Genomic DNA, 27765 nt, shown 5'->3' with positions numbered 1-27765 from the left:
AAAATATGGACATACATGGTTTCAATACTTATATACATGTGCAATGCACCAACATGGAAACATGTGATGTTCCACGAGAAAAACTCGTAAATTGGTAATCGAATTTTATGAAGTAAATACAAAAAGACACTCTTGTGGACATAAAAAGCAAAGTATTACTCGGAATTTGTCAAAACTGGGGATTCTTTTTTCTTTTTTTCCAGCCATTATAACATGTGAATCTTCGTGTAGACTTACTTCTTTGCAAAATTAAGAATTTATGCTTTTTCACAAGTAGAAATGTGGTGACTTTTTTGCAATGTGTACACGTAGTCCAAGTTTGTTTTAAAAATAATCTTTGTTTGATCTTTTTTAATGACTAGCGGGAGTACTGGACATTGCATGGCAAAACTTAGCCGTCTATATTTCTATAATTTTTTATTTCTTACATACACACTGCCCAATATTTCATAGACATATTTGAGTCAATTATTATCTTATGACTCATATTTTTTGGATGAATTAAGATACCCATGAATTTAAGATGTATATTTCATAACTGTTATTTGATTTAAAAGACTCATATTAGTCCGAAGATGGACCCTTTTATATAAAATCCATTCATTTGTTTTTCTTTTTAATACGGAGTGATCCATCAAAATCTGAAAACTTTGAATTTTAAACTTCAACAAGATGCAATATATTAATTAACAATATAATATCAACAAATTAAAAACTTTAAATAGATGTGTGTCTGAGTTCTTTTAATCATTAAAGTAGCCTATCTTAGCGGCAATGATGGCGTCCCAGTGTTGGTTGACTGTGGCTTTGAGGACCTCGGTGTTTTGGATGATGAGCACTGCAGGTCTTCTCCTGGCCATGCGCCAAAAAGTTGCAGTAAAGGGGGGTGGGGAAATGTGTCAAGGAATAGTTAAAAAACTAAATTCAAAATAGCGGCCTCTCCACCCTCACAAGGCTCTTTCCAGCCACTTTTTTGATAGCTCTCTAGACAGTCTGGTGTGAAACTCCGAGATCTCTTTCATGGCCCCTCATGGACTTGAAGGATTGACCTGGGCTATTTTCTTTAACTCCTCCGTCTCCAGTTTGGCATTTTTGACAGAGCCCTCCTTCCTATCCAACGTTTTGGACTTGCTAATGGCGTAGACGGTGGTTCTGCAAATGCAAATAGGTTTATAAATCCAGTCGAGACCATGGTTTTGGGCCTTGTGGAGTGTACCCTCACATTTTTGTGGAGAGGAAGGAGATCCAGGCCTTCCGGAGAGACAACTTTCCTGACTTTTGGGACCTCAACATGTGACGCCCTCCTCTCCAGATACGAACCCTTTGGACTACACTATCTCGGCGCTTCTGGAGGAGAGGCTATGTGCTACTCCTTAGGGGAGTGTGGAGTATCTAGAGACTTCCATCAAGAAGGAGTGGCCCAAGGTCATGTCTGAGTACATAACCAAGGTCAGCAAGAGATTTAGGCCTCGTATTGAGGCAAGTAGTAAAGCTGAGGGCTCACATATTGAATAGAAATTGTTGCAAGCACTATTTTCAGATAGTTTCGTGACATACATGTCCTCACAGAACCTTTCATTACAATTTTACTAATTGAAAAATTGAAAAAAATATAAAATGTGTACCACGATATAAGATCAACCCTGTAGACTCAAAGTGTAAAGGATTATAAGTTTTTGATTAAATAAAATCTTGTTCACCCCTTATTTAACTTTCTCTACTAATTACAAAAAATAATAAATAAATAATTACAAATCCAATCTATCCATAGTTATTATGGATTATAATATAAAATATTATCTAATATACCCAATTACATTTACAGTTTAGTTCAGAGAAAAACATATGACGCTTTTAAAATTATTTATATCAAATTAATTATATAATGATTATGTAATTAACTTTTGAAAAGATAATCAACAACAAGAACCATACTATTTTTGTCAAATGAATAAACCTGATTTTTCTGCTATTTTCAAAATAAGTCGGAATTTTTTAACCATTAATCCAGAGAAATAATATTTTTTTAAGATCCTTGAATGAAAATTTTCAATTTAGCTATCTTTGATTCTCAATATAAAATCTTCAATCATCGGGATAAAATATTGACTTATTAAAGTAGTATAATGTTTATTCCGTCAAGATTCTAGAATTTCTAATTCAATTCTAGAAATAGGCATACTCCATTTTTGAAAAAAAAAGAAAAAGTATTAATTAGAGGGGAATTGACATCAACCCTGGAAGATTTTATTATTAACTGTTAAAATTTATCAACGATACTAATTGAATAATATAAAATTATAAAAGCAGTGTTCGACATTTGTCAAGAGTTTTAAGGAGTCGACAATCATACTAACTTTGCTTGATCCTAGATAGTATTAAAATAATTTAAATGTATGTGTTATGTACGCCCAGCTTAGAAAAACAATGATAAAACGCAATTATTTAAAAAAAACCATGACAGATACAGACTCTTCAGAAATTTGAGTTACGTACGTACGACTCTGTTCAATTCTAATCAAGTTCTATTTTTCTCTAATAAGTTGATAATTTTTTTTATAAAACAAGATCGATTCCCCGTGCCTCATAGTTTCTTTTAAGGTATTGGGTGTCGATTCGAAAATACAGCAAAAATCATTTAAAATCCAAATACCGAATTATTGGACTACCAGAAAAAGGGAGATCGTATATTAAATACATATTAAAAAAAAAGGAATTGGGAAGAGGATGTGCGATTTAATCTTAGTATATATCTTCAATCTTCATTATGGTTGAAGAAGGTTGCAATGGTTACAAGTTAGAAATCACAATGTCAATAAATAAATCGCAGGGTCAAACATTTGACAAAGTTGCTTTATATTTACGAAAATCAGTATTTTCACATGGTCAATTAAATGTTGCATTTTCAAGAGTGTCCAAAAGGGGTGGAGGTTTGATTATATTTACATCAAATGGACAGAAGCAACAAAAAATGTTGCATACAAAGAGGTTTTACAATGGAAGTGTACCTATTATTGGCTATCTTAAAAACATTTTAAGGTTGTCCACAATAAAAAAAAAAAAAAACTTGCAGGCTCAAAAATGTTTAGGATTTACAACCAAATATTTGTTTCTTTTCTAATAAGGCGCTGAGCGTACACATGCCCGTTCCTTAGCCTCATTTACAGTCATTTTTAGTATTTTTTATTTTATAGAATGTACTTTTTTTTAAAATAATATGAGCTATAGTTCCACACGCTCGTTTATTAAAAACTAGCTACTACTGAATGACCACAACACTTCATAGATTATTCGGCGTCGAACAAACTACAAATTTTGCAAAAGTAATATGAAATATTTGACTAATCCTTAGGGAGTTACAGTCCTTTAATTGGGAGCATACAATAGTTACTCAATATTTAGATATCATCTTAATATAATTTTAAGCTTTTTCCTACAAATCCAAGAGATAAGTAGAGCTATATACATCCAGGATTCTCAATTAATGAGATATTGAATTTTAATTGCAGATACTCTGAAAAGGGATTATTAAGCCAAGTGTCAGTTGAATATAACTACTATTTCCAGTGATTTAATATTTTATTAATAACTAATTGCTTAAAATTAATCGTTTAGAAAGCTTATTTAAAGTGTTATTCAGAACCTTTATCCCACAAGGCTCTTTAAAAAAGATATGGATGGGAAAGAACTTGCCAATGATGACGTCGTAGGTGGAAAGGGCAATCTGTGGAGTTGTATAATATATGACCTATGACTCTTATTGTTACCTTATATAATCTACGTACCAAGTTTGATAAAAATCAATCTGTAACTTTTCGTATAATTTTTTGTGACTAATCAAGAGCGTCTATGGGGTTGAGCTGCAGGGGGTGCAGCCCTCCCCAAACTAAGGTTTTTTCTTCTTTTTATTAAAAAATTGAGATGTGAATTTTTTTTTCTAAAAAATTTAATTTTTTAGTTTTTCTTTTAGTTATTTTTTTTTGTGAATATCTGTATATTTTTGAAAAAAATTCCCAAAAAGTCTAATTTCTCAAATTTTTTACCACAAAGTTAATTTCTCAAATCTTTTTCCCAACATTTTTTCTTAATAGTTGTGGATCTTTAAATATTTTTCAAAAAAATTTAATATTTGAAATTTCAATACTCAAATTTTTTTTGAAAAAATTTAATTTCTCAAGTTTTTTCCCAAAATTTTTTCTTAATAGTTGTGGATCTTTAAATATTTTTCAAAAAAATTTAATATTTGAAATTTAATTTAGCAACTTTTTTACACGAAATTAAATTTTTTGTAAGTATCTGTGTATTTTTGAAAAAATTTCCCAAAAATGATTTTTTCAATTTTTTTTACTAAAAGAATCCAAATATTTATATGCATATAATCCTACGGACACCTGCTAATAGGCCAAAAAAAAATAATAAAAAGTAAATATTTTTCCATATTTCAGAAGCTACAATGTGCTATTAATCTATTTAGTGCAAAACCCTACTATTAGTTGAAGTGGTGTATAATCCATATTATTAGCTTTTAACAAATATAATTATAACTTCAATCACAACAAATACCATTATAAAAATAACATTGTTAGTAAATTGTATCATGTTTACTAAATTTTTGTTAAAATGGTTAAAAGGGCGTCCTTAAGGGATGGGCAGGAGGTGCTTTAGCCCTCCCTAAATTTAAGAATTTTTGCTTTTTATTAGAAAATTTAATATCATATTTTTTTTTCAAAAAAAATTTAATTTTTGTAATTTTTTAATCAAAAAAAAAAATTACGAATTTTTTTTTTAGGTGTGCCCATTTCCTTTGCCAAAAAACATAAAGGTCTTAAAAATGTGGAGTATTCTGGTTTAAATCCGATTCCAGTTACCCAATTTGTACAAACCTCATCAATTAATTTTTTTATCCGTGATACAATTCTGTTAACATCAATTTAAGCACCCTATCATTATTATTTATGGAGTTATTTGCGTCATTGAGTGTTGTTTAGCACAGATGTACACAATAATAGACGCAAGGCATTCGTATTTGTTGGATATATGAAAGACTTTCTATGATTTCTTATACAATTTTATCAAGTGAATCTGATGGGCACCCTTTTCAAAACTATTGATCTAAGTGTTGCCAAGACGTTGAAATCTAAACTTGTTACAAATTAAAAACCCTATCCTGTTTATAGTGGTGTAAATTACGTGTATTTTGGGCATGCTAAAAACAAACAAACTGAAAATCAACATGGTAACCCTGACAATTTGAAGGATGGATGGGAGGAGAACAGCTGAGCTGTCATGAGGGTTCATTAGCTGTCTGTTAGCAATTAGCTGTGACAAGGAAGGAGGAGAATGAGACAATACAAAAGGACATTGGCAAGAATTACTCCAATGTTAATCCCCAATTCTACTCAGAGTACAACAAGGACGAACAATTAAAACTCTGTAAAAAATCCTCATGGTTTGTCTCCGTCTTCTATGAGCACACAATAATCTTTAAGCATTATAATACAATATAATATGAACTTATTATATTGTTACTTAGTTATATATAACGGAATAATTAAAAAAAAAAAGAAGGAAAAACACCCTCATTGACGTCATGAGGGATGGATTTTATCTTCTTTAAGGCCCGAAAAATGGGTCTGGGTTGCAGTCTTAAATAAGGACTGACACAACGCTAGTGTACGTACGAATGCGTAGTGTAAAAACGTGTAACCACAGTTACGCATGCTGTTAATCCTTTATCACCCAACCTTGCCTCCCCAAATTCTCTCTGTGGGTTGTCACAATACAGACAACTGCCTCTTCTTCTGATACATTCTGGATTATAACAAAGTGGAAATCATTGCTCTTTCCTCATGGAAAACCATTCAATGTGTTTTATAGTAATCCAAATTAGATATTTTGATTTAAATTTGCCAAAGGAAATATCAATTTCAAACAAAAATAACAAAAACGACGTATAAATCTCATATATTTATATATTACGACGAAATATCCTTTAGGCAAAATAGTTTAAGGCGAAAGTACCTAGTGCAATAGCACAATTGTCTCTATTATGAATACACCCCTTCATAATAACAATTTTGTGTCAAAGCCATATACTATTCATAATCTTTACACTCATGTATTAATACTTTTTTTTCTACTTAATTTTGTTCGTTTTTCAACTAGTAATTACATTATAGATCCTTACGTCTTATTCTTGAGCTAAAGAAACCCTAAATTCTATATTAGCTATATTATATTTTCACTTCCTTGTATAATTGATTATATTATACTGGGTGATCCATTGAAATCTGAACACTTACTAATTCAATAATTAATGAAGGTCGAGGGATTGAAATTAATTCATATTCCTATATATTAAAGAATAATGAATTAGTTACAAAATATAACAAACCAGAGTTATCATGTTTTTTACAAGTCGAGAAAGGGACACTTGAACGTGATTGACGAATTTCCTTCCGAACAATCCATGTAGTTTAGCATCTCCAGGACCAACGTGTAGACTGTTAGCAAGTCCAAAGCGTTGGAGAGGAAGAAGGGCTTTGTCAAAAGACAAACTGATCCCGGAGTAGTTAAATAAAACATTCAACGCCAATCCTTTTAAATCTATGAGGGCCTATGAAAGGCATATCGAGGCATTAAAAAAAATCCATAAGACTTTCAAAAATGAGTAAAACTGTATGCGAATTAAACTTGATATCGGAACATGTCAACTTGAATTTTCTGATTTCTCATTTAGTTGAAGAGGATCCGATCCCTTGGAGTAAGTTAAGATTTCATTCTGATTTTTCAGAGGTTGTTATTTGCATGTATATATTTTAAACACCAATATCGAAAGAAATTAATAGACATATTTTGGAACTACACAATCTATGTATAAAGAATCTTGATTAGAACAATAATTAATTTATCATGTATAATGAACAAAAATTGAACTTTTTACATTTTCCTAAATATTTAAATCATAATAGAATATATATATATACATGATTCAACGTGATTCAAATTAGTCCAAGAGGTGGGACGTCATTTTAGGGTCTTGAATACTGAATACATATATCATAAGTATAATATATTCATCAAAAAAGTGTTAACACCATTTAATTAATCATGGTTATATAGTATAATTGTAATAAATTTTATTATAAATTTAATTTGTTAATAGATCTTACTTTTTAAAAGTTGCTCCTAGCTATAAAAAAACCATGCTCTGCAACGTTTCAGTACCATAGAAAAAATACTTGCATAGTTCCAGAAGCATGAACATTCATATTGATATTCTTCTTAATAATATGATTTTTAAGTGTAAGAATTCAAATACTGATTTTGAATATCTTGTCTATTAAGCAGATGTTCCGAAAAGTGTATCCTCTAAAAATTAATTATTAGTTAAGACAGACTATGAGAATAATTTTATGATACGTAAAATATGTAGACATATAATTAATATTCATCATTGTTTAATTCGAAGCAAATTACCTTTAAAGTAAATATTAATCGTTTTTGGAGAATAATTCAAACTTTTAATACTTAAATTTAACTAAAATTTGCTATAAGTTTTGTCAATAATCACGTATAAAGTATTATGTATCACTATTTTTTTATTCACTTTGATGAATTTGAAGTAGGGAATCTTTTGAATCATTAATGTACATTTTACCAATAATTCTTACTTGTATTGATCTTTTATTATTTTATGAGTACGTGACTATTTTACCTTTTAGTCCCTTATAAATATATTTAGATAGTCTATACTTGTACGCCCAATGAAGCAGTCATTGTTTAAAACTCTTGCTCTCCAGCCGAACCTGTAGTATTTTAAGAACACTACATCAAGTTTTCTTATCTTGCCAATATTCATTTTCAAGCGCTTTGAAAAACGCCGCCATAAATGGGCAACTCTACTCAACCTATGGGAGAAGTAGATAGTAATCACTTAAATAAATATTACTATTAGAAATAAAACAGAAGATATCCATAATTTAATATATTATTTATCAAAATTATACTGGCTGAACAATAATGGGACTCAAGCAAGAACTCGTAAAAAGAGGTTCTAGGGCTCATGGGAGAAAATTACTACTTATTGAGCGTCCCCAATAATATGATAGAAATTATGATTTCGGAGGATCAGTAGTCCAGATTCCTGATCTGATTCCGATGCCAAATTGGGGAAATTCATCTGAATTAAAGACAATTGTTTAATCTGACAAATCGTATAATGTCCATGTGACGATGGCCCACATCTATTTAATCATTTCAACTTATGCATCAAAATGTTTGAGTTCCGCTTCCTCCCCCTCCTTTTTCTAGCCCTTTCTTTTCCTAGCCTTTTCTTCACTTCTTGTCTTCCTATATGTCCCTTTAATAATCAAATAAATTGATCTTACAAGATAAATGAGCTATATCTTTGAAATTTTATAATAATATGAAGGGTTTTCTGAATGGAGGCTATCAAATGAGATATGTTTACAATTTCTGGATTAATCTTTTTTGGAGCTATGAGCTTCTGAGAAAAAAAAAAACGTTTTCAACTTTAAAGAAAGATAACTCAAGTTCTAAATGTATCAAATACATTTTAAAAATTGTTTTGGAATTTGTCTAACATTATCCTTTGAAATATATTTGTATAATTTATCCATATCCTCAACAAAAAGCAGTTAAAAAAGCTTTATTATTATTTAGATTTTCATTGTCACTCGCAATCTTAGGTTCAAAAATAGTCTTATCTTTGTCACGTAGTAATACTGGATTGATATATGTCATTCTATGTATTTCTTAAAAAAAAATTGGAGGATTAAACATTTGAAAACCACGAGTCTATGAACATACATCAGTTGATATTTCCTGAATGACCAGTATGATGAACTGAAGCGGAACACTACGAAGATTCTTCACTCCATTACTTGGCTAAGATTAAAAATCTAGAGAAAGGAAGGAACAAAGGATCAGATATTGGATATTATATTAATATATATATATACTTGATGACACAAAGTGGAACTATGATTTTAATGTTCCACTTTGCCCTTTTGCAGGTGCTCCACCAAAAATGGACCAAATAGAATAATCCTTATATTAAAAAAAACCCTGCTTGGATTATATCATCATCATGAAATAACGTTTAATACAATAATTAAACAAATAATTTTCAAACTATCAGAATATGTTCTATTTGTCCTCAAAACAAAATATGTTTACGGAACTTATTAAGTCTAATAATCATTGAACCTTTCATAAGAAAACGGGGTTTCAAGGGTTGCGTGATTTATTTTTTATAAATTCTTCCATCATTTTAAGGGGCTCATTTCATCAAAAAATATTAAATTATAATTATTTTTCGTAAAATAATATTAATTTATTTTTATATAATTAAAAACCTCCATTTTGGAATTTCCAAAAAATGGTAGTTAATCGTTATTTATAGTAGCAAATAGTTATTTGTGCATGAAATTAGTGAAGGATGTTACAAACAGAGTGCCTCAAAAATACGTAAGTTTTTATAAATGTATGTATATATGCTTGAATCCTATTAATCATCTAATTCTTAAAACGATCATAAAACTGAAGTTATCATTAAATAGTAATAGCAAATAGTTAGTAATCCCTTTAATCTTATTTTTCCTTGCTATGATATCATTGTAGTTTAGTTATCATAAATATTTGATGAATTATAACCGCAAATTTGAATAATATGGGCAGTTACTTTTAATGTGTTAGTACAAATTAGTTATGCGTCTTCTTATGTCTTATGAAATAACATGAACGCAGTGGTCAGAAGACTAAGGTAGTTAGATATGATTGACTAACTAAACATTAATTTCAGCGTTACATAAAATGATGTATATAGCGTTTTAACGAACGTCAGCATTGTTGACGTCGGCCATTTTGGGGATCTATGTAAACAACCAAGTTTTATAACAATGAAAACACTTTGTTCATTAGTATTAAAGGAAAATAGTGAGTTATTGGATGTCAAAAGTGGACCAAGAAATAAAAGTACATAAACTTTACGGTCTATCAAAATCTTTAAAATAATATGCAAATATTTAAAATATTAATTTATTCGCCACCTTTAGTTTTATTATATAACCAAACCTCAAATGAATTAAAAATATGTTATTATATCGTTATACAATCATATTTCCATATTGTAAATAAAAATTAACTATTAGAATAGATAGACTAAGGTCCATTTTTTATAAAAATCTTTTGAAACATTTTCTTGTATTAAAAATTAATTTATACAATTTTAGCCATTTTTATAGCAACCAATCTTTCAAACTACGTTACAATTGTCAATTTTTCTGATAGGCAATCAATTGCGATATGGCGATATTATATCGCTGATCACAGTATTGCAATCGGTCCTGATCTTCAAATCGCTATATCCCAAAGAAAAGTCCAAAATTTAAATCAGATGAATGCGATGCGATCAATTAACGTTAAAAATGCTACATTTTATCTCATTTTGAGCTGAAGTGGCATAATTAGCCTTTCTTACTGAAGCACACCTTGAGATGGAAAAAGTTTCAAAACATTTATCTTCTATAAGTCGAAATAAACTTTTTTTAATTTTTAACCCATCAGAACTGTCCAGAATATAGGTAATTTTAGATTAATTTATCCACAGCGCCTAAAAAGATTGAATCTGGTTTTGCCTTTGTAAGCAAATTTTTGATGTAAAAAGGCTGTCCTTTATCATTTGCCAAGAAGACTCTGTCGTTTTGTTTATAGAATTACCAAAAGGATTAAAGTAAATAAATTTCTGTCAAATAAATCATTATGACAAGTTTATGTACTACATGCCAATTGAGTTTTGCTTGTATCTTTTCTCTTTGTAATGACACCTTTGACAAACGATACTAAGGCTTGACGCCAATGTCATCTTTAACTATCTTGGTCATAGTGGTTCTGCTTACATTGTGACCCTGGCCCAGTTTTTGTATGAATCTTCGTGTATTTTGCCAAATTTTTTCATGGACAGCCTTGACCAACCTTGGCGTTCTCACAGTTTTGGTTGTTCCACTCCCTGACCTCCTATTAGACTCAATTCAATCCTCCAATCGCTTTTTGCACCCGTATAATTTTTTTCCTATTGACGGTGGAAATCTTCTGGATTGATTTGGAAGTATGTCCAGCTTTTAAAATAGTTATAATGTTTTCTTTGGGGTTTTTCCATTTTTTGGAAAAATTATATGTTCCAAGGCAATTATGAAAATTGAATGTTTTATTTACACGTATTTTTGAAAAATACAATCATACAAACAAAACCTCGTAGACAGTTATTTTATGCAATACATGTCTTTAAAATATGGGGAATTTTATAAATCATCCCTATATGCATATTTATCAAAAATACTTTAATTTTAAAGAATGGAGCACAAAATAAGAGTATATTTACAAATAAATTTAGTTCAATTTTTCATGCATTCTTAAACACATTACGAAGAAAAATTAAGTTATTTTCGAAGAATGGGTGTTATAAGAGATAAATGGACAGCTGATGAAACTTATATTTAGTTGTTTAAATATATATGTTATTTTATTATGATAAAAATTTACTTTTTTTGACAGTACTTTTACTCATTTCTTCAGAAGGAGTCACTCAATTTACCGTCATATCTTTAATTTTTTAAATTTAGTTATAGTTCTAGGCCCCCCTTTTCAGTCAAACTTTTAATATTTTTCTTTCATTCTTGAGGAGAGAACATCTATGCATTGAGTAACTACGTATGAGGGTGCTCATATATAATGGTGATTAATACTGAGGATTTTAGGGGAGTTATCTTCCATATTTTTTAAAGGGAAGTGGCTCTGTTTCACAACGCCTGATAACTCAGGGCAATCCTGAGAACTATTGCTAGTTTGTTTATATCATATTGATATTTGAAACTTGGCCTATTAGTGACACATTACTGAGTTTAGCTATTAATAAGTACCCAAACGATTTTTTACTGTAACAAGGAATATAAGGGGCGAGCGTATGGTCATAGCGATCTAACTTTGTTATGCATAGGAGAAAGGGCTTTCTCTGGGGGTCTACGGCTAAAAGGACGGAACAAATTATGAAACCTATAAAAAGTGAGGGGGGGATTAGACATCCGTTGTCTTTTCAATAAATTATTGCAAATTTATTTGACTTACAATTTAAATACACCCATTTTTTCTACTGACATCCAATTTTTCCGGCTGAAATATCCACGGAGGTGTTACCTCCCTCCCCCCATCTTTCAACGGCAACAGCTCTGTATATATGCATTGTATATGCCCTTTTAAAAGAAAAAAAAAAAAAAAGTACAATCTCATCCTTCCCCTTGCAGATGATCCGAATTTTGCATATCTACTATGTTTACTTGAGCTTCAAATATTTTGAGACTTAACTTGGGATCAAAGACTTTAATCTTGTAAATATTGACTATGTCCCACCTCTGCCATCTTAATACTTTATAACCTTTTTTTGTGCTACGGCCGGTTTCATAATGAAAATATTTGCAGACCTGTATTCACTATCTTAATCATTTATTCTTATTTTGAATGTAGGAACTTTGAGACCGTGCGGTGTAGGCAGGCCGTAGCACCAAAGTTTTTCTGAATAATATTTTTTTTTTGAAATTTTACATTCTATGAAATTATTAAAAAAATTAGATAAGGAATCCCCCTATTCCTAAATTCCTTCCATATCAAACACCGCGAGAAAAGCCCTAAAATGCTAACGCCAGCATACAAAAATTACCGTTTTTATATGTAAATAATATACATAATTCTTGTTTATAAAATGATTTATTTTAAATGAAAATCCATAATAGTAAGATGTTTATAAATATAATAAAAATTTTGATTGAAATGTCTAGAATGATAATTTCCAATAAAATAATTTGTGTAATTTATAAAAAAATATGATTCCACCCTCATTTAATTTCCCGTGCCAATCCCTTCTTCTTCTGACATATCCTGGAGCATCAAGAACTGTAAATACTACATTTGCCTTTTTAATGTTTGTTCGTCATTCCTTGAATATTTTTTAATACGAATAACTAATCCGTCATATCGAATGATTATTAATTGATAGTGGGTAAGTGATTCATACTTCTTCAACTCAAATTGCTGTCTTGTTTGTTTAATATTAAACCATATTTTCCCTGCAAAATAACACTAATTCATCTACCTATATAAAATATGTAGTTAAATTGAATTAAAATATGCAACCGCATATTTTAATTCAATTTAATATACTTGTTCAGCCAACTGTATCATATGGCCTTCGGCGAAATGTACATTCGGAAAATTTACCATTGGCAAAAAGGCTTGGGGCCAATAGTCCTGGAGCCATAATTTTCACTCATTAGTCTGTTAATTTGTTCTAAACAGAAATCACAATTAAAAAGGGAAAAACTTTCGACTGATAAATAAAAAAATGAAAATGACAACAATCCTTGCGACATGGAAACTTAATGGCTCGCAACCTCGTAGTTAGAGAAAGATGTATACATATTTTTAGTAAAAATTGTATTTACTCACATCAAATTAATTTTGATTACCGGTATTTGCATAAATACGCGGACTATTTGTGGCAAATAATTAAATATGTAATAAAATTCGTATGACGTATTTTTTGAGAATTATATAATAGAGAATTTATTCTGGTATTAAATTTGATAGAATTACTGAATATAACTGCCATCAGCTGCTATGACACCCTCCCGCAGAAGGCCTTGCATATATTGATGATGTAATGGTCTTCCATGGCTGCCCATTGCTCATTGACGCTGGCCTTCAATGAGTCCAAATTCGGGTGGCGTGTAGCACAGGCCTTCTTCTCAATTTGCCACCACACATTGTAGTCAAGGGGATTCAAATCAGGTGATTGAGGTGGCCAAATGTTTTTGTGAAGTCCTCCATCACCTCATCCATATTGATTTTCCGTGGTCTGACGGTCCGAACACCCTCCTTCGGATCATTTCCCTCCTTGACAAGTTTCTGGACCTTAAACAAAGTAGTCCTGGATAGTCAAGTGTCCTTGATTATCTCCTTAATATACCTATCGGCGCGGAGGAGAGTGGCAACCATATCACGTTTGGGCTCGTCATTCATCGTAAACGACTTTGTTTGATGTGAGTAAGAAAAACAAAAACAAAGCCAAAAGATTTACCGAGTTACTTGTACTATAATTTTTTATTTCAGGTCACAGAACCTTGAGATATAAGCGTTTAAAAATTAGTCTCCGTATTTATGCAACTACCGGTATATACTCGTATATTTGTAGTGTACATGTTGTAACTCTTATAAGTAAACTGTACAAGTTGTAAACTAAAAATGAGATGAAGAATTTACAGTACATGGGATCGGGATAATTTAATAATTGAATATTCAGTGAATAATTGATATTTTGACTATTTTAATACAAATTACAAATTAATACAAAGTGTTCTGTGCACATTATAAATTCCAAATTCCCAAAGTTATATTAATATAAAACTTTTTTTTATAAACTAATTCAATACTTTCATTCATAAAATATCCGGAGTTTTTATAATATTTCCCTATCTAAATTTGGCTACCAAAAAAAAAGTACTTTTTCAAAGAGGGATAATGTAAGTAAATGTCACCTTTATGTTTAGGGTGTCTCAAAAATTGTTTCCAATCTCCTTTCTCTCCATTCTATATACACATTCTTGATTGACTTGTTTCTTCCAACTCTGATTTTACTTTTCCCTCGATATAAAATAAAACATGGGAAATTAACATTTAAAAAAAAATTGAACTTCTATACAAATGGGGAGCTTAAACAGAATTAACTTTAGCATCAAATTACAGTTAAAAGACTTTAGATGAAAATATATGAAAAAATTCAAAAGGTGTGAGTTTTTGAGTTTTGCAGGAAAAAGTTGAATACATCCGTGAGTTCAAAAAGTGTATCTGACTTTCTTTTTTTTTTAATTGCAATTTTCTAGATGATTTTTTAATAACATTTAAATGTTGTCTAGTTAAAAAAAAAAAAACTAAGCCATTCTAACATGGATTTAGATAAAACATTTGAAAAGTTCGCCCAATTTTTTGGGGCGAGCTTCAAAATGTAAAAAATACACCTATTAGACTACACCCTACCCTACTACATATTAGGGGTTCTCATTTCCCCGCAAATATCGAAATCCTGTTAGTAAATAATAAATACTATGAAGTCGAAGTATTTACTTTTGTATATTTCAATGAGAAAAGATAAATTTGAAGCTTGTCCTACCCTAAAGAGGTGAATTCTGTCTAGGCTCGAACCCGAAAGCCTGCCGTTCAAACTTCATTTTGATAAGCCCGAAATGCACGTGGCCCAAACGTTGTAGCCCCACATTTGTTTCTTATGTAAAATCATTCCTTTACAACTAATCAATTACGTCATGCATAGTTGTTCCGTTCCATATGTCAATACATATATATGTATTCTAAAAAAAAGAAATGAAAATATTTAAAGGGATTAATAGTGTATTCAAATTTTTGCTTTATTACACACTCGATTAATTAATTAAAATATCATCGGTGACATTAAATTAAAGTATGCCTTATTTGCAATATATTCTTTTTCTGATTAAATTCTTACTAACGTACGTTAAAAAGACTAAAACGACAAATCAACCAACCTCCAATATTAGAAATTGAAAAAGTAGGCGTAATTGTAAGATGGAAAAGTTATAAACACAAATAAATATGTTGATTAATATGTAAAGATTAATGTCTTTATGAAATTTGATTGTGTGGTATTTGACTCAATGAATTAACTATTGCATGTTGATGGTTTATATATATTTAGTTCTCACGAATGTATATATTGAATGATTTTTATGGTATAGATTCTCATATTTTTGCTCGAAAGCCTGCAGAATGGCTTGAAACCCGACACATTGTAGCCTGATCTTTCTGAGCCTGATCCACCTCTAGACCCTTAATGTATTCTCCATTCCCATGTTCTTCATTTTTTTATTATCCCTAGGGATACTAATTGGTTGCATTTTTTAGCAGCTCACTTGTTTTTTGGGAGTGGCAACTTTTTTTTTTCTTAGCTGCAAAAAATATCATTTAATTCATGAGGAGTAACATTTCCTTAGAATTTTATAAAAAGTATTTGGTCTATTCAAAAGCAAATTAAGCTCACTCCAATATAAAATTCTACAGACGCCCCTGGAATTGAGATCAGAGTAATTCTTTCCTTTGTTCTTGTTTATTTCCTTCATCCCCTGCTTGTAGCTGATCGAATGCAAAACCATGACAGCTAAACTGACCTCATTCAAAACATTCCTCAAATTGTCAGGGTTACCATGTTAATTTTCGGTATCTTTTTGTTTTAAGATGGGCAAAATGCAACCGATTTTTATAGAGAATTATCACTAAGGGTGGAAGGTATGCTTTTTAGAACTCGCGGGTATCGCTTTTTTAAATTATGTAAGCTGATCCAACCCACAACAAAACATCATTAATTAGTAAGTGATAAAAAGCTAATTTTTTTGGTGGGTTATCATAATCAAATGTGGGATTCCCCAGGAATTTCTCCATAGGTCGGAAAACCCAGTAAATCCAGAGAAAATAGGATCCCAAGAGAGAAACCATAGTACCTACTGCATTATATACTTTTCTTGTAACACTCAAAATAAATTATATATTTTTTAGGTTTGGATGTCTATTCTTCAAGAGCCCCTTTTTGCAATGATACTTGTATTTAAATGAATGTAGCACATTTGAATCCAAAAATGAAAGAGAGATTATGCAAACATAGATATTATTATCATGAAGTTTATTATAAAACGCCTATGATTATTTTATAACGTTTTATATGCATACAATAAGTAAATATATACACTATGAGATTGAAACAATTAAATGTTATATAGTTAAATAAACCCTGATAAATCCTGAAATAGTATTTACATTGATTAATAAAGACTTATTGATTTAAATAAGTTTGTCTATAAAAAAAAAAAAAAAAAAAAAAAAAAACCCTAGATGAATGTCTGTTTACAGTTGATAGGAATAATTTTTATAGCTTCATATTATGAATATCCATTTTTTCAATTAAAATCATCCCACTTTCCTTTGTCCATCGACTTTATTATACCTACTACAGAGTGACACATTTATTTAAGTAAAATGAAAGGTAAACATTTGATGCTTTTAAATCATAGACAAAGAGACTGAAGCATCATTTCCCTCCACCCAATCATTTCTGATCTCCTCCTTGTTGGCACAGGGTGTTTTTTTATCATTCAAAGAGTCAAACGCATGGACTGAAAAGTCTCGGACTTAACACATAGATTCCACTTTTTTTTTTTTGACATGTACTTCGTTTTCAGTTAGCACCAACCTTCAAGGGACAGCTGTCAAAATTTCTTGATGGGATGAAATACAGTTCAAGCTAAGCAATGGCTTGAAAATACTTATGGGTACTCGGCTCCATACCGTAAATAATAATATGAAAAAATACATATGAGATTGATACAGGCTAAGAGGCCATATAGAAGATCATACATACATTAATATACAATGTACAAATATATTTTGTCTATTTTTTGGTTTTATTTAGTAGCATATTAATTTCCAATATGACCTTCATTGCCCTAAATCACTGCCTCAATTATCTTATTTTATTTCAAAGAGAAAAATATTCATCTCGCATTAACGGTCCGGAGTTGGTAATATTGATTTTACAGTCAAGTTATGTTGTCAGCATTAGTAGATCTTTTGAATATACACAGTTTTGAATCAAAACAGATATGCATTCTCTGGACTAGTTTTCCATTTTTCTCTGCATTTCCCATTTTCAAGGAATATACTCTTCATAAAAAAAATAAAACTGTATTCGAAACCGTTGGAGTTTTCGACATTTTATCCTATTTAGTTCTTACATGTCAATGTTTGAATTTATTTTGTAAAAATGATCGTTACCACTTTACGATCGTTGGGAAAATTTTTAATCTTACGTACACGGTCCCAGAGAATTATATACTGGTGTTTTACATAGAGGGACTGTACAATGTGTAAAAAATTGTTTTATGTGTACAATATATAGCCGAGTCGTACAAAAATGTTGAGAGATATTTGAAAAATGAATAACTCAGTACATACTACAAAAATTTGATTATTTTTCTCTTCTTCCTAATTGAGAGTAAATATTTCTGTACTCATTAATGGCATAAGTATTCCCAGTGTTCCATAAAATCTGAACACTTTGAACTTTAAAGATCAACAAAATATAATTTATTAATTAAGAATAGAATTTCAACAAAATTAGTAACTATAAAAAGTTGTGCGTCTGAGCTCTCTTAATCATTAATGTAACCGTCCTTAACGACAATGATGGCTTCCAGGTGGCGACGGAAGGCATAACACTCGGTGCCGATGTACTACTCTATCACGCCGTCCCGGTTGTGCTGAAAATGGATTTGAGGGCCTAGGTGTTTGGGTGACGGACACTAGAGGCCTAACCTCGAATGCACCCATAAGGTGAAGTTGAGGGGGTTGTACATAAGTCAAAAGTGTCAAAAGAGTTCAAAAAAGTCAAGACACTCCTTGAATAGAGGCTTGTAACGCAGGGGAGGTTTTTCTTTCATTGGCGGTTTTAAAAATGGCCTCTCCATCCTCACAAGGCTCTTATCACCTTCTTTTTTATAGCTCTCTGAACAGTCTGGTGTGAAACCCAAGATCTCTTGCATAGACCCGTATGTACTTGAGTAGATTAGAATGGACTGTTTTCTTTAACTCCTCCGGGTTCAGTTTGGCGTTATTGATATATCTCTTCTACTTCTCCAACATTTAGGACTTGCTGATGGCATAGACGGTGGTCTTAGAGACGCTTAACTACTTGGAGTGCGTGAATGGAAATTCGTCTATCATGTTCAACTGTCCTTTTCTCGACTTGTACGTAAGCTAGAGAGCTCAAGTTCGATTTTTTTATAACTAATTGTTAATGCTTTAATATATCGAAATATAAATTAATTTCAATTACTTAAACGTTATTAATTATTGAATTAGTAAGTGTTCAGATTTCAATGGATTACCCGGTACAGAGAGCCCGGTGTTTTCTTTTTTTCGTTAAAATTAAATTCAAAACAATAAAGCTTATTATCATGCTACAAGTGCAACAAAAGTGAAATATTCCAACCTTGATTGCCATCAGAATACCCCCAAAAGTTCTTATTGGTCCCAAATATAACTTAAAGGCAACTGTACCGTATCCAGAAGCGCCTAAATAAGGGCGATGATCTTGGAGAAGCCCCCAGGAGTTGTCATTTAATATAATTTGAAAGTGCATGTCCCCTATCTGGTTCTGGATCAGGGTACCAGCTCAGTGCAGAGATCTACATAGAGATTTTGCAGGACAATGTCTTCCTCTAGGCCAAGTAGATTGCCAGGTGGCCTGCATTTGTCATTCAACAGTATGGAGCTCCTCCCACACGGCCAAGATTAGCTAGGAATTGTTGGGATACAATCGTGAATTCTAGGATAATGACTCGTAGCCTCCCCAATAACCACATCTGAATCCACTGGATTATAGTTATGGTAGAAAGTAGAACCCCAGGCTTGGAGAATCCGTCACTCAAATTTCAAGGTCTTAAAGGAATCCGTAAATTAGCAGTGAGCATAAATCAAAAGTACTTGTAGAAAATTTCAGCACCACCTGAAAGCGGTTATTACTGCCCACAGTGGTCTCATTCAAGGTTAATTATCCTTTATATAATTATTATAAATTATATTTAAAAAAAACTTCTTTGGATATTAGACGTATAAGTACAAAATTTTACTGCATTCATTCATTTTAGCGTCAAAACTTTTGCACGACCCGGTGTAAATAATATAGGTTATGTACTAACATGATCCAAAAAGAATAGACTACTATCCCAACATCTGTTGATTTTCTTAAATTTTGAAAGCATTCTTGTTATTTAATGTAAATAATGTATGTTATTATATTATTTACACACGTTTGTTGCATTTAAACGTCATAGCCAGTCGTTACAAGGTCATTGATAAGAAAACTATCACATGTTATAAAACTATTGTTTTAAGACGTTAAAGTATACCTTGGTTTAAAAGACTCACGGCATAGCAAATACAATTGTAATATGTATCTATGTGACCACAACCAAAAACAAGACAAATAAGTATTTCATAGTCAATATAAAGTGGATATAAATCATATGAAACCAATATTATGGGTCATTTCTAAAGCTCTGGGGTACACTCATGTAGCGTATCTATATCAAGGTATACATTGTGGGGCTCTCACAGTCTGACGTAATGGACAATGTACTTATTCCTTCATGCTACTAAAATTTTACATTCCATACCTGATATATACCGTGGAGTTCATGCTGGAACTCAGGTCATCAACGACCATTTCTGAGAGAAGATATTCCTGCAAGTACCGTGTGAAAACATATTAAACCGCATGAGTCTTAAATCAAAATGAACTAATGACAAAGGTATGAACTACAGGGAGGGGCATGTCCACCCCACTTTTTGAGAAATTATAATTACCATATTTTGACTATGCAGAAAAGGACATGTTGCCCAACCAGGGTCAGTTTTAGGGGAGAGAGAGTAAATACAGTGTGTTGCAACATAACCTCCTTGTTCCAAAAGGCAATGAAAATAAGATTTTATTTCTGTTTCATAGTGCTAGCACATCTTTATAGTTGTTTTTTACAGAGTTTTGAAAATCATATTAGATAGGTGACGTTCAACAAACGGAACTTGGTATTTTTTTGTTTTGTTTCTCTTTAAGTAACTTTTCATTGTGAGGCTTAAGAAGGGTAATTCTTGACTACAAAAAGGTGCAATATTTAATTAACAACGTATCATTCTCCATCATTGTTGATAATTTGTTAATTAAATGATTAGTTATGGACGATTCTCCAATGGTCCTAATTTTTTTAGTTTTCCCAGATTAAATTCGATTCCAATTACCCAATTTGGACAAACTGCAGGGTTTTAGAATTTTTGCATGATATTGGATCTGATGACATCCATTTGAGCTCTCTAGCGTCATCATTAGTTGAGTTATTCACTTTCAACGAATTTTCAACTTTGGCATAATATTTAATTAAAATAAATTTTTAAAATTTACCATTTTCCTTTCGAACTCATGGCGGAATCAAATTCTTGAGAAAGAAACCAACTTGACGTACGTCGATCCGAACTCAAATCAAACAGGCTTAAAGTAGAATGATGATGCAAATTAAGGGAATAGTTTAAAAAAAAAAAAAACGAAAACTATCTGGATCAAAAGTTATGACCCAAAATCTATCAGTATATAAAAGGCAGCCTCAAGTCTGGATAATAAATGTATACATGTAGTTTTTTTTAACTCTGTGCCCCTCCCCTCCCCCTATCAGTCCACTATATCAATACATATACTTAGAGTTGTGAATCCTAAACATTTTTTATGTTGCAATTCCTTTATTGTTCAGTAACTAAAAAGTTAGTTTTAATTTCTTAAGCTGTTATGATGATTATTTCAGTCTTGAGGAGAGAACATCTAAGGTATAACATATAAAGTGTAATCACAAATTGTGTGTATCTCTGCTCATGAATGACGTAGAGTAAGGATCATGATTAGTTGGGGAGTTATAAGCATTGATGTATAAGACATACTCTGTTGCCATGTAAAAATAAAAGAAACCGAAAATGAACGTGGTCATACTGATAATTTGAAAAGTGTTTGAGAAAAAAACAGCTTAGCTGTCATGACGTTTTATTAAATCAGCTGCAAACAGCCGAAAGTAAAAGGTGATACACACAAATTGCACTCTGTTAATAGCAAATGAATTTAGTATATAATTACTCTGAAATTGATCTTCAATTCTTTTGCGAGTCCAATAAGGATTTACACATTTAACTCTCACGCAAACCCTTACTAGAGTCAGTCTTTCATGTTCACACACACTAAATATTTCTTTATACTCATATATTTGTTTCTCAAGGATGAAAGAATAAGGATGACAGCTTTGGAAAATAAAAAAAACCTGTTTAAATTGCCAACTAGCTGCAGTTACTCCCGCTTTCCATGACGTATTTTATACATCTGTAGATATAAATGTTAGTGCCTGCTTGACTTCTTACATTATACAGAGTGGGACTTGAGTTTATTTACATTATCTTACAACTGCTTGCAGCTAATTGAATGACACGCCATGACAACTAAGCCTCTCTTCTCTCCCAAATTCTTTCAATTGTTAGGTTTCCCATTTAAGTAACGATCTGCAAAAGTAACAAACATTGTATAAGCTATATAATCACAACACAGCATAAAATAAATTAATTACCTAAGCTGTAGTGTATAGTTATTAACATCTCCGCCCCATGATCCCTTCCAAATATATTTCTTCTTATTGATATAACTTATCTAGAAGTAGAAAATAACCTCCTACTCGGCACTGATTTTGCTAAAATAGATAAAATTTCATGGCTTGCTCAAACAAAACGTGAAAAGGTATTTTTTCCTTCACTGTTCCAACACTTCAATGAATTTTGTGATTGTAAGGTAATTATAGAAATAGATCCAACTTGTATTGTTCGTAGAAATACACATCAGAACTAGACATGGGCTAATATCAAAATATTTTTCTATCCTAAACTTTAGAAAGGAATTGATGTACCCAAATCCCTGAAAGCATTTGTTTTGTTTGATCAAAATTGGTTGTTTTCGTTTATCAACAGATTTAAATCCTAACGATACAATATTTAAAAGAAATCAAAACCAAATATTTATTAGTAGCTTTTGAGTGACACGCTATAATTCGAACTGAGAAGATATATGTAGTATATTAATTAATTGATCTGTCATTAACTACCAGACACCATTTTTTATGCTTATTTTTTCTTTCCCCATCACTAATTTGCTAACTCAAAAATATTTTTAAGTTATAAAGTTCAGATTCCTCAATTTGATTCCCCTTTAATAATATTAGGAAGATGACCGAAAAAAGAAGAGAAATCGAGTTTTATGTGAGGCAAACTTGATAAGCATTGATGTGATTTTTTTACTTCTTTGGAGGGAAAATTTGTATTGCATTCTTCTTAAGTATTCCCTGTTTACAAAAATTAAACGTCAATTTTTTAGCTATAATATCCATTTATCCATATCATATAAAATATCAAAATTTCAGAGAATTTTTCTACAATTTCGATTCGATAAAACTTTCCACATCTAATCCAATCATTAACAAGCAATCTCTTTATCTAAGATATTTCATATTGAAGAATCTATACTCGAATATTTTTAATTTTGATCATTCGTGTCTATTTTTTAAATAACAATTTGAGGATTTTAGTTAGAGTAATTCTTATCAAATTGTCGAGTTTAGTAGTGAAATAGAGTGTTGTTGTTTTTCGAGTTAGATTAATATGATAATTCCCCAGCACTTAAAATTGATAGGATGTTATCATAGATGAAAAAAGTACTATTATCAAACAGGGTCTGTCTTTTTGAAACTGCTACCTGAATGTATGTTTGTTTGTTTTTTAAAGCTGTTCACATTATTCTTTCATTTTTGATGTGAGAAAATTGATATTGGAATACTTATATATACCTATGTACAGTAATGTAAATGCAGTGAATTTTTTGAGCCTAAGGATTTGTCGCAGAGTTATAATTGGAAGTCGTTGTTGGACTCAGAGTAGAATTGGTAATCGACATTGGAGTAGTTCTAGCAAATGCCCCTGATTATTTCCTTTCTCCCTTGTCACAGCTGATTCCGGTTGATTCTCAGGAAAACCTCATGAGAATTATTCTTTTTTTCCTTCAAAAAATTATTCAAATTGTCAGGGTTACCAGTTGATTTTCGGTTTCTTTTTTTAAAATCCCCATTCTAAACAGGATTTTCATCACTTCCTATAAACCTTAAAGTGTAACCACGCATGTATCTCCTCATGAAGGCCTAAGAGTAACGCTGAGGAGTTAAAAGTAGAAGTTCTTGTTGGTCTTGGGGCAGATTTGAGGATCGACGTTGGAGTAATTCCTTCCTATATTCTTGTTAAATATTATGGAGTGGTATTTGTATATATTTCCTTAATCCAATAGGTCCTCATACCTAATTTAATATAGCGTCATAACAGCTAAGCTGTTCTCCTCCAAAATATTTTTCAATGTGTCATTGTGACCACCTTAATTATCGGTTTCTTTTTTTATACATTTCATATATTTACATAATTATTTTCATCTGTGGATAATATATCATCCAAGGAGTCGGTACCAAATCATGTGACTCACGAAACCTTACATATTAACGTACCGGAAAATTCAATACTATTTATATGGTTACCCGTGTACGTAACGCTGTGTCAAAAAAGATATAAGTAATTTAAAAAAAAAATGCATGACCCTTATTTTGTATTTATTTGATCTCACAAATATGAATTCCTTTAGAATAAGGAAAAGAGATGCTTGAGTTATTTTGCTGTAGAATTTTCCAATCTCAAAACAGTTATAAATTGTTGTTTGTCCTCGTTAATTATAGTAAGTACTTCCTAAAATAAAATCTGTTCATACAATCAATTCAATAAAGTTTTTTTTTCAAATTTAAAATCAAACAAGTAGCAATCAGTTTTAAAAGATTTCTCTTTTAAAAGTTTATAAAATAATTAATTAATTGATGAAATATAAATGTCTTTAATCTTTCCAAGCCCATAAAATAACTGAATATATTTTTAGTTTAATGTTGATTTGATTTTCTTAGGTATCTAGAATCGTACTAACATTCTTCAAATGATTAAAAAAGTTTTAGTACATCCTATTTGCCTATTAAACTATTGGAATATAGTATCCCTACATGAGTGAAAATAACTTTTTATCCTTTCCAAACATAAGTTAAAGTATTCATTTTTTCTCATTTATTATATATTCGAGTACTTTTATTTCATATTCTGTTTTGACAAAACATGATATCATTCCATAAAATTAGTATTAATGTGGCATAAACAATCAAATATTTTTACTATTTTCTTTAATAAATGATTGAAATTTTTTAAAGGGGATATCTTTGAAGCAATTTCTATCATTTACTAAATATAAATATTTTATCTATCTGTCCTTGGACAATTCACAAATTTTGTCCGGGGTTATTGTAAAGTTGTTGTAAGACCACCATTAATTTGAAAAAAATATATAATTGGCTTAGTTTTTCATCATGAACTGAATCATCAGCACAATGACGGATATTTTTTAGTAGAAAACTATAATATACCAGTTGATGCATTGACAAAAAAAAAATTCTTTCAGGGCTCAACCCCCCTAGACTATTCTATCTAGTGTAGTCTAAGTCCTGCAGGATACTTCACCATGGCAACTGACCCTTGAAGACTTCAATCAACAAGACTTGGTCCTCCATGAGCGCTGACTATACAAAGAGTATTTGCAGCAGCTACAGCCTGTAGCTCACCATCAGTTTCGAGGGCGGATACTTTGATTACAACTTATTTATCGGGGTTCGATAAATAATTAATAGTTTATAAACTTGTTTACTAATTTACAGAGGATCCTGCCATGGACTTCAATACTTTGTGTTTAAATGGGCAAATAATAACGGTTGGCCCCGTGTACCAGCTGATACATTGACAAATCCCGTCAGACTCAGAGGGACATCCATGCCCCAAAGAATTCAAATATGAATTACTTCTGAACTATACATTAGAACTAAACAATTTTTTAAACATAGATGTCTCAATATAAAAAAATAAATCCATTATTTTTCCAATGGATGACTTTAGTAATTTGTATCACGTGTTGTACAAATTCAATTATGTTACGCTGGAAAGTGTCAGAAAGATAAGAGTTTGTCCTAACAAACGTCTTAGTATTGTTTGATCAAAGATGGACACTAGCACAGAGACAATACAACATATTTTACAGTTCTTGTTGTTGGTTTTTTGATAAAGGGAAAAACGAAAGCCAAGTGGGTGAAAATGTGAATAGTGTCTATGGTTCTGATATTGTAAGAGTCAATTACGCGGTATTTTGGTTGTGGGGATTCTGTTTTGGTAGTTTTGTTGTAAAAGATACATACATTGGCTCTATAAGGCCAATTGTAGAAAAATTGGTTAAAATAATGTAAATCGTCGAGTCTGACCGTCTAACATTTATTTAATTGACAAACAATTTCCTTCAAAAACTAATTAAAGTTATAAAGGTTTAAACATTTATTATATGTTGAAAAATGATAATGCTCATTAGCTCACAAAATGTTCAAGACCTACTTTTGATGAATCAATATCAAATATAGTTTGAGATCATAGCTATCAAAAAATAAAAATGAAAAACAGTTTTGAACATTGAATTCTTATTCAAACACCATCACAATGAATAATAATAATTAAAAAAAAACTAACCTCAATTCTTTATAGTAATGCTGTTGGGCAGTCATGATCAGTTGAAACTCATTACCCAGAGATTTTTCGGATTAGACAAATTAAACTTTTATTCAACAAATCTATATATCTAATTACTAAAAGGTTAATTTATTAAATGACAATTTTGATAATTACAATTTTTGTAATTTGTATTTAGGTATTTAATGTCCCAATCCTTTCTACACACATATTGCTTCTACACCTTGTTCTTCAATGCTAGCTAGGACCGTAGGACAAAAAGACTGACTAATCGGTCATTAGAACTGTTGAATGGTTAAAAAAAAATCAGTCAGATTAAAGAAAAATGACTGATTAGGAACCGATTCAACACTATGTATTCCTAATTTAGGTTTATTAAAATGATAGAAGATCGATTTATGATAGTGTCATTTATATAAAAGATTTTTCTATGGAGGGGCTTTTGAGTCCGATTATAAATTTAAGCCCGGCCCGAACGTCAACATTTCAGAGGCGATACATCCCTAGTTGAGGTGTAATACGTGTAATATAAGAATGGTTTCCCTTTTCAAATGGCTCAAAGAAACTCTCTTGCTCTAACTTGAGTATGCTGAAGAAGAAAATATTAAGGATAGCAATAGGAGTCTTTCTCCTTTCTTTCTATCTCCCTTCCCTTACTTTTTGGCTTTCCTTTTTCTTAGCACATGCGTACAAATTCCTTGTTTGAAATACTTACTGTCTTACTAACTTACCCCGTCCGTCGTCTTATCTAATAATATGCAGAATGTGCTTCTTGATATGTAATAACATAATATATACATATTATATGTGGTTATCACAGACATTTGAACGCAACGCAGAGTCTACAATTGAATGAAATTTGTCTATTCAATATTGGTTTGTATAATTAGATAATATATAATGTAAAATAATTAGATATTGGAGATTTGTGCAACCTCAGTACCAATGTAACTTTACATAAAACTACATTGGTTATTTGATTTGATTAATCTTATATTTTTCTAAAACATTTGGATGTGTCGTAAATGACATTTAAAGACGGACAAAGTTAAACAATTAGTTATAGAAAAAAGATACTTTAGATTCTATTTGAAAGACTATATTGGATTTAAAAAAAAAAAAAATCCACTATACCTATCAAATGAAGGGTTCAACCACTAGCAAACATTTCAAGTTATTCATCTCAGAAATTAGAATATGAAGCATATAAATGACCGAAATAATCTATGAAATACTTAGTTATAAAGTAAAGTGTAGTAAATTAGTAATTTCTACTTTACTAACTTTCGTTTAATAATTTTTTTTTTATATTGACACACAAAATATACAAGCTACATACCAAAAATCTAGATAAATAATGTACAATAGACTCGTAGTGAGGATGGTCGTTGATTTATT

The 27765-nt window shown here is 30.9% G+C and overlaps 1 protein-coding gene across 3 annotated transcripts in view; it reads left to right on the top strand.

Moving 5' to 3' along the window:
• Window positions 1-9357: 9357 nt before the first annotated feature.
• LOC121129662 (uncharacterized) overlaps window positions 9358-27765 on the top strand; it is a 61786-nt gene continuing 43378 nt past the window's right edge. For 2 of the 3 annotated variants that reach the window (XM_071893416.1, XM_071893414.1), the window contains exon 1: window positions 9358-9492. The gene's annotated coding sequence lies outside the window, so the exon portion shown is untranslated. Of the gene's footprint in view, window positions 9509-27765 lie in introns of all 3 variants that reach the window. The other variant, XM_071893415.1, reaches the window with a different exon arrangement.

Source organism: Lepeophtheirus salmonis, chromosome 14 (genome assembly GCF_016086655.4).
Source record: "Lepeophtheirus salmonis chromosome 14, UVic_Lsal_1.4, whole genome shotgun sequence".
NCBI classification, from domain to species: Eukaryota; Metazoa; Arthropoda; class Copepoda; order Siphonostomatoida; family Caligidae; genus Lepeophtheirus; species Lepeophtheirus salmonis.
This window is presented reverse-complemented; position numbering and strand designations above follow the sequence as displayed.